The 13,565-nt window shown below is 33.8% G+C and overlaps 1 long non-coding RNA gene and 1 pseudogene across 2 annotated transcripts; one reads left to right on the forward strand and one right to left on the reverse strand.

The window, feature by feature from the left end:
* The first annotated feature begins 4,254 nt into the window (after positions 1-4,254).
* LOC110928186 lies at positions 4,255-6,710 on the forward strand. Of its 2 annotated transcripts, XR_002586193.2 has the most exons (7): positions 4,255-4,323; positions 4,418-4,460; positions 4,737-4,757; positions 4,983-5,010; positions 6,093-6,166; positions 6,519-6,571; positions 6,668-6,710. It is a non-coding gene; the product is annotated as an uncharacterized LOC110928186 (long non-coding RNA). The 2 variants fall into 2 exon arrangements; XR_004888690.1 differs by lacking the exons at positions 4,255-4,323; positions 4,418-4,460; positions 4,737-4,757 and having other exon boundaries at positions 4,939-5,010.
* A 1,608-nt stretch (positions 6,711-8,318) lies between these two features.
* LOC110932399 lies at positions 8,319-13,290 on the reverse strand (annotated as a pseudogene).
* Positions 13,291-13,565: the final 275 nt, after the last annotated feature.

The raw sequence follows: 13,565 nt of genomic DNA on the forward strand, positions 1-13,565 counted from the left end.
ACAGGTGTGTGCACTGGGTTACAGGAGGACATGCCTGCTGGTTCAATGATTTCCTGTGCATATGCTTGCTGTGAGAGGAACATGGTGTTTTTGTATCTCTTTACTGAGAGGCCGAGAAAGAAGCTAAGGGGCTCGAGATCTTTCGTAGCAAACTCGGACGCTAGATGTGACAAGAGAGTGGCCCGTAAGGTGTCTGTGGAAGTGACAAGAATGATGTCATCCACGTAGAGAAGAAGATATGCTACCTGTGAACCTTGATGAAAAGTGAAAAGAGACGCATCACATTTACTTCGCACGAACCCCAAGGTGATAACATAATCAGTGAACCGTTGATACCACGCCCTCGGTGCCTGTTTCAAACCGTATAAGGACTTCTTAAGTCGACAGACATGATTCGGAAAATCCTTATTCCGAAACCCCATGGGTTGATACATGTATACGGTCTCATGTAAGTGACCATGCAAAAACGCATTCGTAACGTCTAGCTGATGTATTTTCCAATTTTGTGACAAAGTAATGGATAGTACCGTATGTATGGTTGCCGGTTTAACAACCGGACTAAAAGTGTCTCCACAATCAATACCAACCTGCTGAAGGTGACCGTCACACACTAGCCTGGCCTTGTAACGTTCTAACGACCCATCAGATTTGAACTTGTGTTTAAATAACCACATGCTTCGAATGACATTCATGTTTGGCAACCTCGGTGTTAATTCCCATGTCTCATTCTTGATAAGAGCATGGTATTCATCAGTCATGGCTTTATACCAAACCGGTATGGACAAGGCATCGGCTGGGTTTTTAGGAATGGGGATAATGGTTTAGACGTTGAGGTTTAGGCGAGTTTTGGGTTTGGTTATGCCATCCATAGCGCGTGTGCGCATGGTGCGGGGTGGGAGGTGGGACGGTTTGGGATGATTGTACATGGTTAGGGGCAGGGTGTATGTGGTGTTGTGATGGTGTCGTAGGCTGGGTCGGTGCAGTGTGGAGGTTCGGTTGTGGGTTGTGGGCTGTGGGCGGACGGGTTGTTGGGTGGTGATGTTTGGGCCGGGAGAAAGGGGTTATTGGGTAGGGGTGTTTTGGGCCGAGTGTGAAGGAGTATTAGGTGGGGATGTTTGGGCCGCAGGTGAGGGGGTGTTGGGTGGGGTGTTGTGGGCCGAAGGTTTTCTTGTGAAGGACTACAAGAGCCGGATCCCTATCCTCCGGTGCAACAACAACGGTGATCTATACCCACTTGTGCTCGGGCCCGGAACCCCCACTTTTCCCACCACTTTTGTTGCTATCACTTCCAGCCTATGGCATCAACGTCTTGGACATCCTGGACGGGCACCTTTACATTCATTAAACTCATCTAGTTACATTAATTTTCCAAGTTTCAATAAAGACCTTTGTCAATCTTGTGTACTTGGTAAAAGTATTAGACTACCCTTTGCTAGTTCTGATACTCGTATTTTCTTTCCTTTTGATCTTATTCATAGTGATTTATGGACTTCTCCTATTTTGAGTTCTAATGGTCATCGATATTACATATTATTTGTTGACGATGTTACAAATTTTTTATGGACCTACCCTTTGTCGAACAAATCACAAGTCTACACCATTTTTTGTCAATTTCACAAACAAATTACAACTCAATTTGAACGACCCATTAAAACTTTTCAATGTGATAACGGCACCGAATACATAAATACATCCTTTCAAACATTCTTTTCCTCCCATGGCATCCTTTTTAGACGCTCGTGTCCACACACTTCGTCTCAAAACGGTAAAGCAGAACGTATGATTAGAACTATCAATAATATGGTTCGCACCATCCTCACCCATGCCTCACTACCAAACACTTTTTGGCATCATGCCCTCGAAACCGCCACTTACATCCTTAACATTTTACCCGTCAAACACCTTCAAAATCAAACACCCACCGAACTCCTCTACCGACGCACACCGTCCTATGAACACTTGCGTGTCTTCGGGTGCCTTGTTATCCCTTGACCCCCACCACTACCATCCACAAACTCGACCCCAGATGGAATAGATAATATATTTGAATATATTATCTATTAATCTTAATTAGTGTGTGAGTTATGTTTGGATCTTCTATTCCTATTTCTTTTTTCACATTATCACATACCAATATGTTGTAGATTTGGTGTGTACTTAAGGTGGATCATAAATGTGCTTGTGTTAAAGGGTTATTGTTTCTTGTGTATATGTTAGATAATACTTGTTTTTTATAAGTGTGTATGTAATGAAAGTATGAAACAACGGTTTTTAACTAGACATTGAAAGTTTAAAAGATGTAAGAGCATTATATTGGAGTCTCTATATTAATAGATTCTATTTAATATAGAAGAAGAAATAGAAACAACAAAAACACCATTACATACAAATCTCTATAATAGAGAAAATTTTATAGAGTACATCTCTATATTTAGAGACTCATATCAAAGCCTCTATATTATGATTGTGAGTGTGTAGGAAAGAGAAAAAATATAATATCATAAGTGATTGTGAGTAAGATGGAGATATAGATAGAGAATTGGATGTAGGAGGTTTTTAAAAATTAAAAATAATTCAGAGAAATATGTTTTTTGATTAAATTATATAGATAGAGATGGTGACTCCAATATGAATACTCGCTCGTTTTATTGTAATCTATATGGGGAGAACAAAAGGCTTGTGACCAAAATTTTAGAATTGAACGTAAAAAAAACACTCACTTGTTGAGCAATCTGTCGATTAAGCTAGAAGAATTGGGTGGCATGCTTCCTGATGCTTATGTGTGAGAGAATAAATATATGTAATGCAATGTTGTTTAAAGATGAAATATAAATGGTTCTTAATATACAAATGGATTTTAACTTCTAATATGAGAAGGGAAGGAAGACGTTAAATCTTATTACATGCAAGTGACTCTCGTCTCAAAGGTGGGTCAGAAGGATACTCTTCCACCTTGTTTTCATTTAAATCCTAGCATGGCCATATGAGTTGCAAAAACTTTTAAATAAGGATGGTAGAAAAATCATATTCCACTCTCAAAAAAACAAAAATATAACAAAACACATGTAAAAGCAAAATGAAGAAATAAACACATAAATATTCGGTGTAATGTACCAACTTTTATTTATGAATAATTGTAGGGATGCCCAACTTATATAGTAGGACAATAATGCAATACCATACATCCTCTAAAATATCTATAAAATAATATCTCATAGATTAAAAACATGTTAAATTATGCATCGTACTTTATACGTAAATACTTATATTATATTTTAGAAAACTCCATTTCAATCACTCGTCAAAAAACATTTATTGTTGTCAACGAATTTGATGTAAGTTCAATAAAATATAGAGTGCATTCAAAACCTCAAACCTTAAAATGAAATGGTAACTGTTGTCAAAACTCAGGGGCTGCGTAGCAAAACTTTATATAAGTTTGACCAAACGTTGCTTTATCATGTAAAAATGTAAATATTCTTTAACAGAAATAAAGCGATACTCCTAATCTACTACTTTTAATAAAGCAAAACAAGCTTAAGCCATATAGCATTAGCTTAAGCCATTACTTGCCACGTGGCATTTGCTTAAACCACTTCTTTTTGTTTTTTCCGCCAAAACCATCCTCCTTAGCTTCTTTAATACGCTTCACTTCACTCCAAAACCCTAATACCCATCTCCTGCATCCGGCTCTTCCTTCTCCATCGATTGATCTTCGAAAAACATAGGTATGTTATTTTTCTTTTCCCTCTTTGATTTTTCTTTGTCATTGTTAAACACTATCTATTTCTTCTTTAAACCCTAGATATCATCTATCGATCTTTACTATGTTATTTGCAATCTCCTGAACCCTAGATTTTTTCATCTTCAATCGCGAGTGGAAGCAACCAGTCCTTATTATGCGGTGTATAAGGTATGTATCCGTGTTTTCAATTTTCTTTTTGCGGCGTTGTTGGTGTCTGGAAGACCTAGCCGCCGCCTCTTCTTAGGGTTTCAGTGATTTCTAACTTATGCATTCATCAATACCTATATTCATTTCTTGAGTGCTTCTGTGATATTTTTCAAGATTTGGTGCTTTTTGAAAGATGGGATCCATCACTGTTTTCTCCAAACGATTCAACAAATAGGTAACAATTCTTCAAATATCGATTCATGTTTGATAATGTCGCTTCCTGTTTGATGTTCTCTATCATATGTTCATCTTTAGGTTTTCCGATTAAATTCACGTATTGAAGTAGATTTTGAGCAATTGCAGAGGTGACGTTGTTTGCTGACACTATTACAGTTCAACAATTGGGAGTGATGATTTGGCATACCAGAAAGGTTATAGTACAGATTATTGTTTAAGCTTAAGCAATGTTTCATCCATCATTCTCTATTTAAATCCTTAAAATTGTGATGTCTTTATTGACAACAGGTCCTTTAGAGAGCTGATCATTCTTCCAATCGATTGCAAGCAGGTTCGTTTTCCATAGATTTGGTGTTATTTTGAGTCTTCTTTATCGTTCTTTAGGTAAATTGTTTTGACTGATTATTTCAAAATTTGAATTTTTGAAATTTATATCAATTATGGATACTTATCAAAGTTGTCTAAATTGTAACGTATTTCCAAATTTATCAAGATAACTTATATTAAAGTTTTAATTGCTTCCAAATTTTGTGTTAGTTTCCATAATTTTCGACAATCACATTAATTTTCAAGTTTCTCAGAATTTGTTCTTCTTCTTTTTTTGTAGATCATTCCACTTATTCTGCAGGTATGTAAACTAGATTAGATTGTTATGTATTTTAAATGCTTAATCGCACTTTTTTTTAATCATTTTTCTGTATTTTTGTGTTGCTGATGATGATTTAAATTTTTCGAATCTAATCTTATTAATGGATCTATTCTTGATGTCTTTGAAAGAGTGATGCTCTTACTGATTTTTTTATTTTATTTTTTTGTTTTTTCATGATAAACCCTAATTTTTATGCAATTGCAGGAGTCTGAATCTTCTTCGAACACAAGAGGTAAGTTTAATGTTATCGTTTTTTTGGTGTTTTTTGATCCGGTATAATGATAGTTTTCATCATTTATGCTAATCTCTATAATTTTTAAGTTATTTTGTTTTTTTTTTTTTGGCAAATCAAACTATGATATTTTTTGAAATTTGAAAATCTTTGTTTTTTTACTAATAAATTTTGTATTGTATTAATATGTATTAATGATTCTTTTGTTTTGTTTTTTTATTTTTTCATGCTTAACCCTAAATTTTATGCCATTGCCGGACTATTAAACTTCGTCGGACATGTTAATAAAAAATTTTAGTTTTATTGTTTTTTTTCTTATTTTTTATCCGGTATAATGTTTGGTTTCATACTTTATGCTCATTTAATTTTGGCTGTATTTTTTAGTTACTAATAAATTTGGTATTTTATTAATTTCCGGAAAATTTGTAGTGTTTCTATAAATAAATTCATTTACGTTTTTTGAAACCCCTCCTTTTGTTTGTTTTATATTTTTTCCCTCTCTTATGAGTTTGTTTCTATGTCGGTTGGTTTTGCTTGGCAAGGTTAGACTTTCCTAATAAGTTTGCTTGATTTACGGGATTGAATATTAGTGATTTGATTTTCAGATTTTAAACTTTAAATTTTAAATTTTAAAGTCAATCATTATTTTAGATTTAAATTTTGGAGTAAACCATTATTGTGTTTGATTTTAAATTTTCAATTTCGAAGTCAATTATTATTTTAAATTTTAATTTGAAAGTTTTCCATTAATGTGTTTGATTTTAAATTTCGAATCTGTAAATTGAATTTAAATTTGAAAAGTTAGACTTTCCTAATAAGTTTGCTTGATTTACGGGATTGGATATTAGTGATTTGATTTTCAGATTTTAAATTTTGAAGTCAATCATTATTTTAAATTTGAATTTTGAAGTAAACCATTATTGTGTTTGATTTTAAATTTTGAACGCTTTGAAATCTTGATGTTTTTTATGAGATGCTTTGACTATATTATTTGTAATTTTAGGGATGCTTCGAGTCTTCTTCGACTATTGTTTTTGTACTCGAGTTGCATATCTAATTCAAATTGTGTTTTGTAATTTTAGGTGATGAGCTTCTTTCAGACTCCTTCCCCTACAAGGAACTCTTGAATGGGATCCTATGAGAAGTTGAAGGAAAGGTATATCTTGCACCGTTCTTTATCTATATCTGTATATCTATATATCTTAAATGGGATCCTATGGGAAATTGATCTCTATTCGATTCACTGATGTATATTCTTCTCCTCACCATTTTGTTCCATTAATCAACTCATGTGTGCTCTTATGTTTGATACCCGATCTTATTCCAGTGATTAATATCCGCTTGAGTAACCCAATATGAGTCTGATTTTTTCGTTAACGATTCAGGTAAACTTTCCCGATTTGGGTTTTCTGCAAGGCTAATCATCTAAATTAATTTGTTATTTTTATGGTTTACATCCTAAACCCCGGTTTTACAGTATCTCATGATAATCTTTCTTCGTTTTTTAGAATCTGATCAAATTGGGCCATAATCTGAAGAAATGTGTTTAAGCTACGACAAGGTGTGTATAGCATTATGATTGATATTATAAAAAAAATAACTATAACAGTTTCTCTTCCTGTAATTTTGTATAGCATTATTTATAAAATGATTACAGGTATGATAAAAAAATATAAAAGCTGCTCTTCCTGTCTTTTGTTTGCTTCACGTATCTTCGCTAAATCACTATGTTGGAAGGTTTGTGTATGTAGAATTAGTCTGGATACGCCCACGAAAAAAAAGGCCGATTTATATTGTATTTCTCATGACAATATGAAGGCTATGGTTAAGGATAAATGATAAGATCTTCAAAGGGGTCGATGCTTTTCAAACTAAAATAGTGCAAGACATTAAGGAGGCTACTCTCTGGTGGATGATTAACAGATCGATAGGCGTCAATCTCTCAATCTGGTCCACTTTCTCTGGTTTAGCCTTTGGTTAGTGTATGTGTATGGATAATTTTTTTAAAGTGATTGGATGTGTAATGAGGTAAGAGTATTTTGGATGTATCTTAGTGTGTTTTTTTGGAAGCTTAATTGTTGTTTGTATGCCTCTTTTGGTGAATAATAAAGTTTGGTTTACTGAAAAAAAAAACGCAATTTCAACCGTTTTTACCTAACGGGTGATTTGCTTTATATTTATCTCTAATTGCTCAAGTAGGTAAACTTTGAAAAATTGTTTAAAGACGAACTTATGATTAGTTTGTTTGTATTTATTTTATGTATAGATGTCAAAAGATATTTAGAGGATAACCTGTGATTAACTCGACTAAAACAGGTTGTGATGAAATGAGTCTTTTTTTAAAAATGGGTCTTTTCAAAATTGGTGAGGCTGTGGTATAAATGAAGCTTTTCAAAATCATATTAGATATTACACACTCAGAATAATAATATTGACGGTTGAATGTATGTGACCCTATAAATATAGAGGTGTACTTTACTTTAATTTTTTTCTATTATAGAAATTCCAATGTGATGGTATTTTTGTTGTTTCCTCTATTATTTTCTCTATATAATATAGAATAGAGGTTCCAATGTAAATGCTCTAAATATAGACGTTTACTTTACATTCTTGCTTTTGTATGTTTTTATGGCTCTTTACAACAAGAAAAAGTTTAAGAAACCAATTAAAAATTAATGATGGAGAAAAGGAAAAGATGATACTTTAGATGTTAAAGTGTTATTTTTATACTTTTATTTGTTATAAATTAAATTTTCCTACCCGGAAAATTTCCGGGTTATAACCTTATTTTTTTCTATAACAGTAAAAGGGATTTATAGCAAATCAAGTGTTGGATGGTAGCCAACCAGTTGATATCTCTAAGAACCCGTTTGAGTTGTTCTTACACTTAAGTAAGAATCTATTTTTTTCAAACTAATTTCATGTATATAAAACAGTAATTAACTCTTTTGAGTTAATTACTGTTTCGTCATGTGGTTTGTTAAAAATCACTATTTCAGTCCATTAGTTTAAAAATTGCGATTTCAGTCCGTGTGGTTTCACTTCCGTGACCATTTTCAGTCCCTGTGGTTTCACTTTCGTAACCATTTCAATCCATTTATTCTGTAAGTACAGGGACTGAAATGGTTACGAGGTGGACTGAAATGGTTATGAAAGTGAAACCACAAGGACTGAAATCGCAATTTTTAAACTAATGGACTGAAATAGTAATTTTTGACAAACCACAGGGATGAAAACAGTAATTAACTCTTTTTAGCTTTAAATTCTAAGTCGTCCTGATTGGAATTGATAATGTTAGAGGATGAATGCGATAGTGGAGTTAAAGAAGACATCATGAAAACATCATGAAGGTTTAGTTGACAAAAACTTAATTTGTAACGAACATTATGTAGATGTACTATTGGGACGTGCTCAACTGTCTCAAAATATTAGGCTTAACAAATCACACTTTAACGCTTCTACGTTTAAATTATTTTATGTGTTTAGTTGGTGTTTAGCCACCCGCGAAGCTCGCGGGGTCTTAGGCTAGTAATATATATTAGGACTAGATTATTACTCGGGATGGCTTCCCGGGCTCAAAAAAGTTACTTATATTATTATTAATTTTGTTCATACATACCTTGGTTGAATTTCTTTGATATTCCAATCTGCTTCTCTTCTTGTGTTTCTTTATCTTCTGTTGTTATAACATGAACCAAAATAGGACCAGTTGAATCCAAGGATGCCACTTGATTGAGAACACAAATAAGGTCTTTAATATTGTGGCCATCCACCGGACCAATGTAATACAAGCCAAGTTCTTCAAATAGAGTTGATCCTGGTGGACCAATCATACCACGTGCATATTCGTCGACTTTGGCCGCCCATTCATACATACCCTTACCAATTTTCTTTGTTAAACCCTACAGCATGACCATAAACTGTATTAATATCCTGAATCCTCAAATAATTACTTATGTTACATCAACATTATCCTAACCATAATAAGTGTCATCCTTGTTCTCTTACGAAGAGTACTGCGTTAACTTGGTGCGAAAGGAGTATTGGTTCACTTGATTTGCAAAAAATAATACCTTAGCAGTTTCTCTGAACTACCGGAACAATCTGCTAGACTGCAGCTTGCTAAAAGCACTTGAGAGCGCATTAATTGGTGTTTTAGGGGCATCCTCTGGTTTCAAGTGTAACGACTGACGGCTATCATTTAATATCACAACCATATCTGAATCAAGATATTCTGCATTGCTCATAGCCTCATAAAGTTGGCCAGACAATACTTTCATTGCTTATGACTGCAACTACGCGTTCTCTCTTCCCTTTAATATCACGTGCAATAGCCATCCCTGCAAGCAACCACCATTTCATACTTTAAATCAAATTCATAAAAGAATTCAATCACATCAACAACTTATGAATTCAGTATCTGGTCCACTACTTACGCATGTGCATTCCCTGAAAACATTTTCTGTAGTGTAAATTACTAAAAAGAAAAACAAACTTATATTTAGTGCATACAGTGGCAAAAAGATAATTTGTCATGGTACTGCAAACCTTGGTCGGAAATCCAATATCTACTACTGTTATGCATGTTTTAGCGAACTCAAATTCCTATGAGTTTTAATTGTGTAGATCAAGTGTATTAAAGTGAAAAATGTAAAGAAGAATTAAAAGAATATGACATGGGATGATGGGAATGTAAGAAAGAAAAGAGGCGTACTGGTCAGCATCTACAGGAAACAAACCACAAAACACCGTTCGAGTGGCCTCTTTATATCCAGGCAGAGATTCCTCTGCTTTTCTACCATAGTGGGTTATTGTGTCACCCACCCGAGCATCTGCTACTGACCTTAATGATGCTGACATGTAGCCCACTTGAAACAATAAAGTTCTAACATAAGCTTTTAGTAATTGTGTCATTAACTTACAAGTATACAGAATACCAGGAGTGTATCATTGAAACGTATGCTTACCTCACCAGCATATAGTTCATCAGCCTGCTGCTGATCAAAATGACCGTTCACAAAACAGTGTTTTGAAACCACTGTTTTGGGTTAAAATAGTGTTGTTAAAACATTTTGGGTTAAAACACTGTTTGAAACCACTGTTGGGTTAAAACAGTGTTGTTAAAACAGTGTTTTGAAACCACTTTTGGGTTAACAATGTTTGAAACCACTGTTGGGTTAAAACAGTGGTTTCAGACATTTGTTTTCTTCACAAAATGCTGTTTTAACCTAACAGTGGTTTCAAACCACCGTTTTAACCCAACAGTGGTTTTAAACTACCGTTTTAATCCAACAGTGGTTTCAAACACTGTTTTAACCCAAAAAAGGTTTCAACACACTGTTTTAACCCAAAACAGTGGTTTTCTTATGCAGAACTTTATAAAAGAATCTAAATACATTAAAGCAAAGCCTCAAGGGTCAGTACCAGTTAATCCAACCTGTGAGAACCCGCATCAAACATGTAGTAGATGAGTCATACGAGTAATCTACATATCGGGATGTAATCAGAAACAGAAATATAATCCTAACGTCCTGAACAGAAACCCCCTTTTGTAAATAAAAAGATTAAACCCTACCTTTTTTTGTTGAGAACCCGCAAGGGCCACTGGTGCTTCTAAACAAAAAACTTCATGGGCCCCATCAACACCCACCTGATGGTACCAGGTAAAGCATAAGGTGGAAACCGGTGGTGACCACTATGCCACCTCCTTGAAGATTAAACTAAATTCAACTTGCAAGTTATTGAGATTGGTAATGAAAGAATACCTCTCTGTGACTTCTTAGGATCATTGTAGCAGTTCTATTTTCTTCTCAACGAGTTTGTATGTTTCAAGTAATCAAGTCATGTATAAATCTAATATCATACCCGTTGCATACCTATAGAAAATTTAAAACTAATCTCATATCAAAATATGTGTCAAATGTTTCAGTTTTTGTGTTTAACCGTTGGTTTTAGATTTGAATTCGTTTGTCATCCTAAATTTAGCTATGTCCATTTATTTATTTATTTATTCATCTTTGCTCAATATGCCTATTTTAATCAATTTATTTATCAATTAAAAATCTCTCTTTATTTCGGTTAAAATTACAAATACTTCTTTTGTTAAACTAGTATTAAGAAACCCCCCGCGTTGCGGCGGGGGCGTAAACTGTGCCAAATAGATCAATGTCACATCACCGCGAGCGACCACCAACACTGAATTTGTGGCGTGTTAATATGGAGCAATTAGACCGAAATGTAAAACATAGAAAATAATAATAAGTCGATCTAGGACCCGCATGTTATGACAAACTTGCCAAACAGAAATAGACTACGTAAAAACGTCGAACCACACACGCACGTTGGTCGTGTTAACTCGAAAAATTTAGAACGAAACGTAAAACGAATAATTTGCAAAAGATGAAAACTATAGGGGACCAAAGTTGAAACTAAAAAAAGTTGTAAGGTTAAACTCTAAAAGATGAAAAATTTTGAGTTGAAAGTAAAAATTCAAATAGTTTAGGTTAAAAGTAATTTATCAAATACCTTAGCACTAAAAGTAAAAAAATCAAAATATTTTTTATAAACTCCCAAAGCATTAGATACAACTCAATTTGCACATATAAGTTACTAATTTATAGTATTGAAATATATATAAATAGATAAAAGTGTACTACCAAATAAACATAAAGTATAGATAACAATAGCACAATAAACAACTTATGCAAAGTGTACAACCCTCTTAAGCAAAGTTGTGTTACAAATTAATAATATATAAATATTGAAATATATATAAATAGATGTAAGTGTACTACCAAATAAACATAAAGTATAGATAACAATAGCACAATAAACAACTTATGCAAAGTATACAACCCTCCTAAGCCAAGTTGTGTTACAAATTAATAAGTTACTAATTTATAGTATTGAAATTGAAATATATATAAATAGATGAAAGTGTACTACCAAATAAATATAAAGTATAGATAACAATAGCACAATAAACAACTTATGCAAAGTGTACAACCCTCTTAAGCCAAGTTGTGTTACAAATTAATAATATATAAATTTGATCCAAGATCCCCGTTTTGTCCTCAGATGCACTTATGAACATGCTCGAACTGGTTTATTTAAAAAACAAAATATAAGAAAGATGAACGTACACCACATCTAAACTAAAAATACCATCTATGTTTACTTTTTAATTTAGCTTTCCTCATACACTCTAACGCTATATCAATACCTTGTTCTAATCCCCTTGGTATTTTCAGCCGTTTATCCCTTTCGTAAAACCAAAGTTGAAGGCGCAAGTTTTACTTTCGCCATGTTGATTATACTTTAACACTGTCCCGTGTCCAGCTTAATACCTAATAACCATATTCATCACACAATAACACAACCACTTTCCAAAAAACCTATTGATCACAAAACATCATATAACTATTTTTTCACAACTATAGAAGTAATATTTTTAGGAAACCGTTTTGCATATGTGGCAACTCATGTGGTATTAACTCATGCCACATCAGCAATTTATACCAAAAGTTTGCCTCCGGTGCTCTTCATTGCCAAAAAAGCAGTTTGGGCGATAAAAGAAGTGAAAGGCATGTTACTTAAAGTCGACAAAAATATCGTGATCCTTTTTGCGGGCGGTATTGTCAATGAAGCGGAAAAGTTAGTACCTTAATACCAGCACCGAAAGCTGAATCAATTGTTTTGTTATTCTAAAACATAGTTGGGATGCTTTCCAGCAGTAGATCTGGATGCTGACGACACTCTTACCACAAAAATAATGTTCACTAATTATACAGTTCACTAAACAGATCATACATACCCTCGTAAAAATGTTGTATGACAAACCTCGAAAAGTTGAACAATAACATCGGTTTGAAGCGGAGTGTAAACATCTTGTACGTCGGGAACTATGAACATCAAAGGCTGTAACACCAAAATTACGAAAAAAACTACATTTAGTCAAAACTTATATTTTCTCTTTATTATCTATTTATTTTAATGTCGAAAACATTAAACCTGCTGTAATGCACGTTTTAGATTATAAAAATGGATGCTCGAGTCAAATGACGCAATTCCCACCATCGTTTGAGGACCCTCCTACACCAATCAGATTAATATAAACCAACTACACGTAACATTTTCATAAGCTTGAGCATGTCGTAATAAACACAAACTTACAGGAAAATCTGCAATAACTCGGCTAATCACGCTGCAAGCTCCAGCAGTTGCGCCAGTCTGTACAGCGTTCATTGATACATCTATGAGGAAAAAGAATACAGCTGGCATTGATTGAATAATGGTATATCGGTCAAACAAAGAAACTTAAGTAACGTTGTCTTACTGGAATTCAATTGAATGAACATATACAGACAAACATATAGCAATAAGGGTTTCCGATATTAAGAATAATCCCAAAAATTGATTAAAAGAACTAAAAACCAGATCTGAACAGAAAGCGACTACCTAGATGAAGAATAAATCGATGAACTTTAACGGCAACTGCTTCACCAGTGGTCATCTAAGCTTTATAAACAGAACCAAACACCCCTTGGCCTATCGTT

Source organism: Helianthus annuus, chromosome 3, assembly GCF_002127325.2.
Source record: "Helianthus annuus cultivar XRQ/B chromosome 3, HanXRQr2.0-SUNRISE, whole genome shotgun sequence".
NCBI classification, from domain to species: Eukaryota; Viridiplantae; Streptophyta; class Magnoliopsida; order Asterales; family Asteraceae; genus Helianthus; species Helianthus annuus.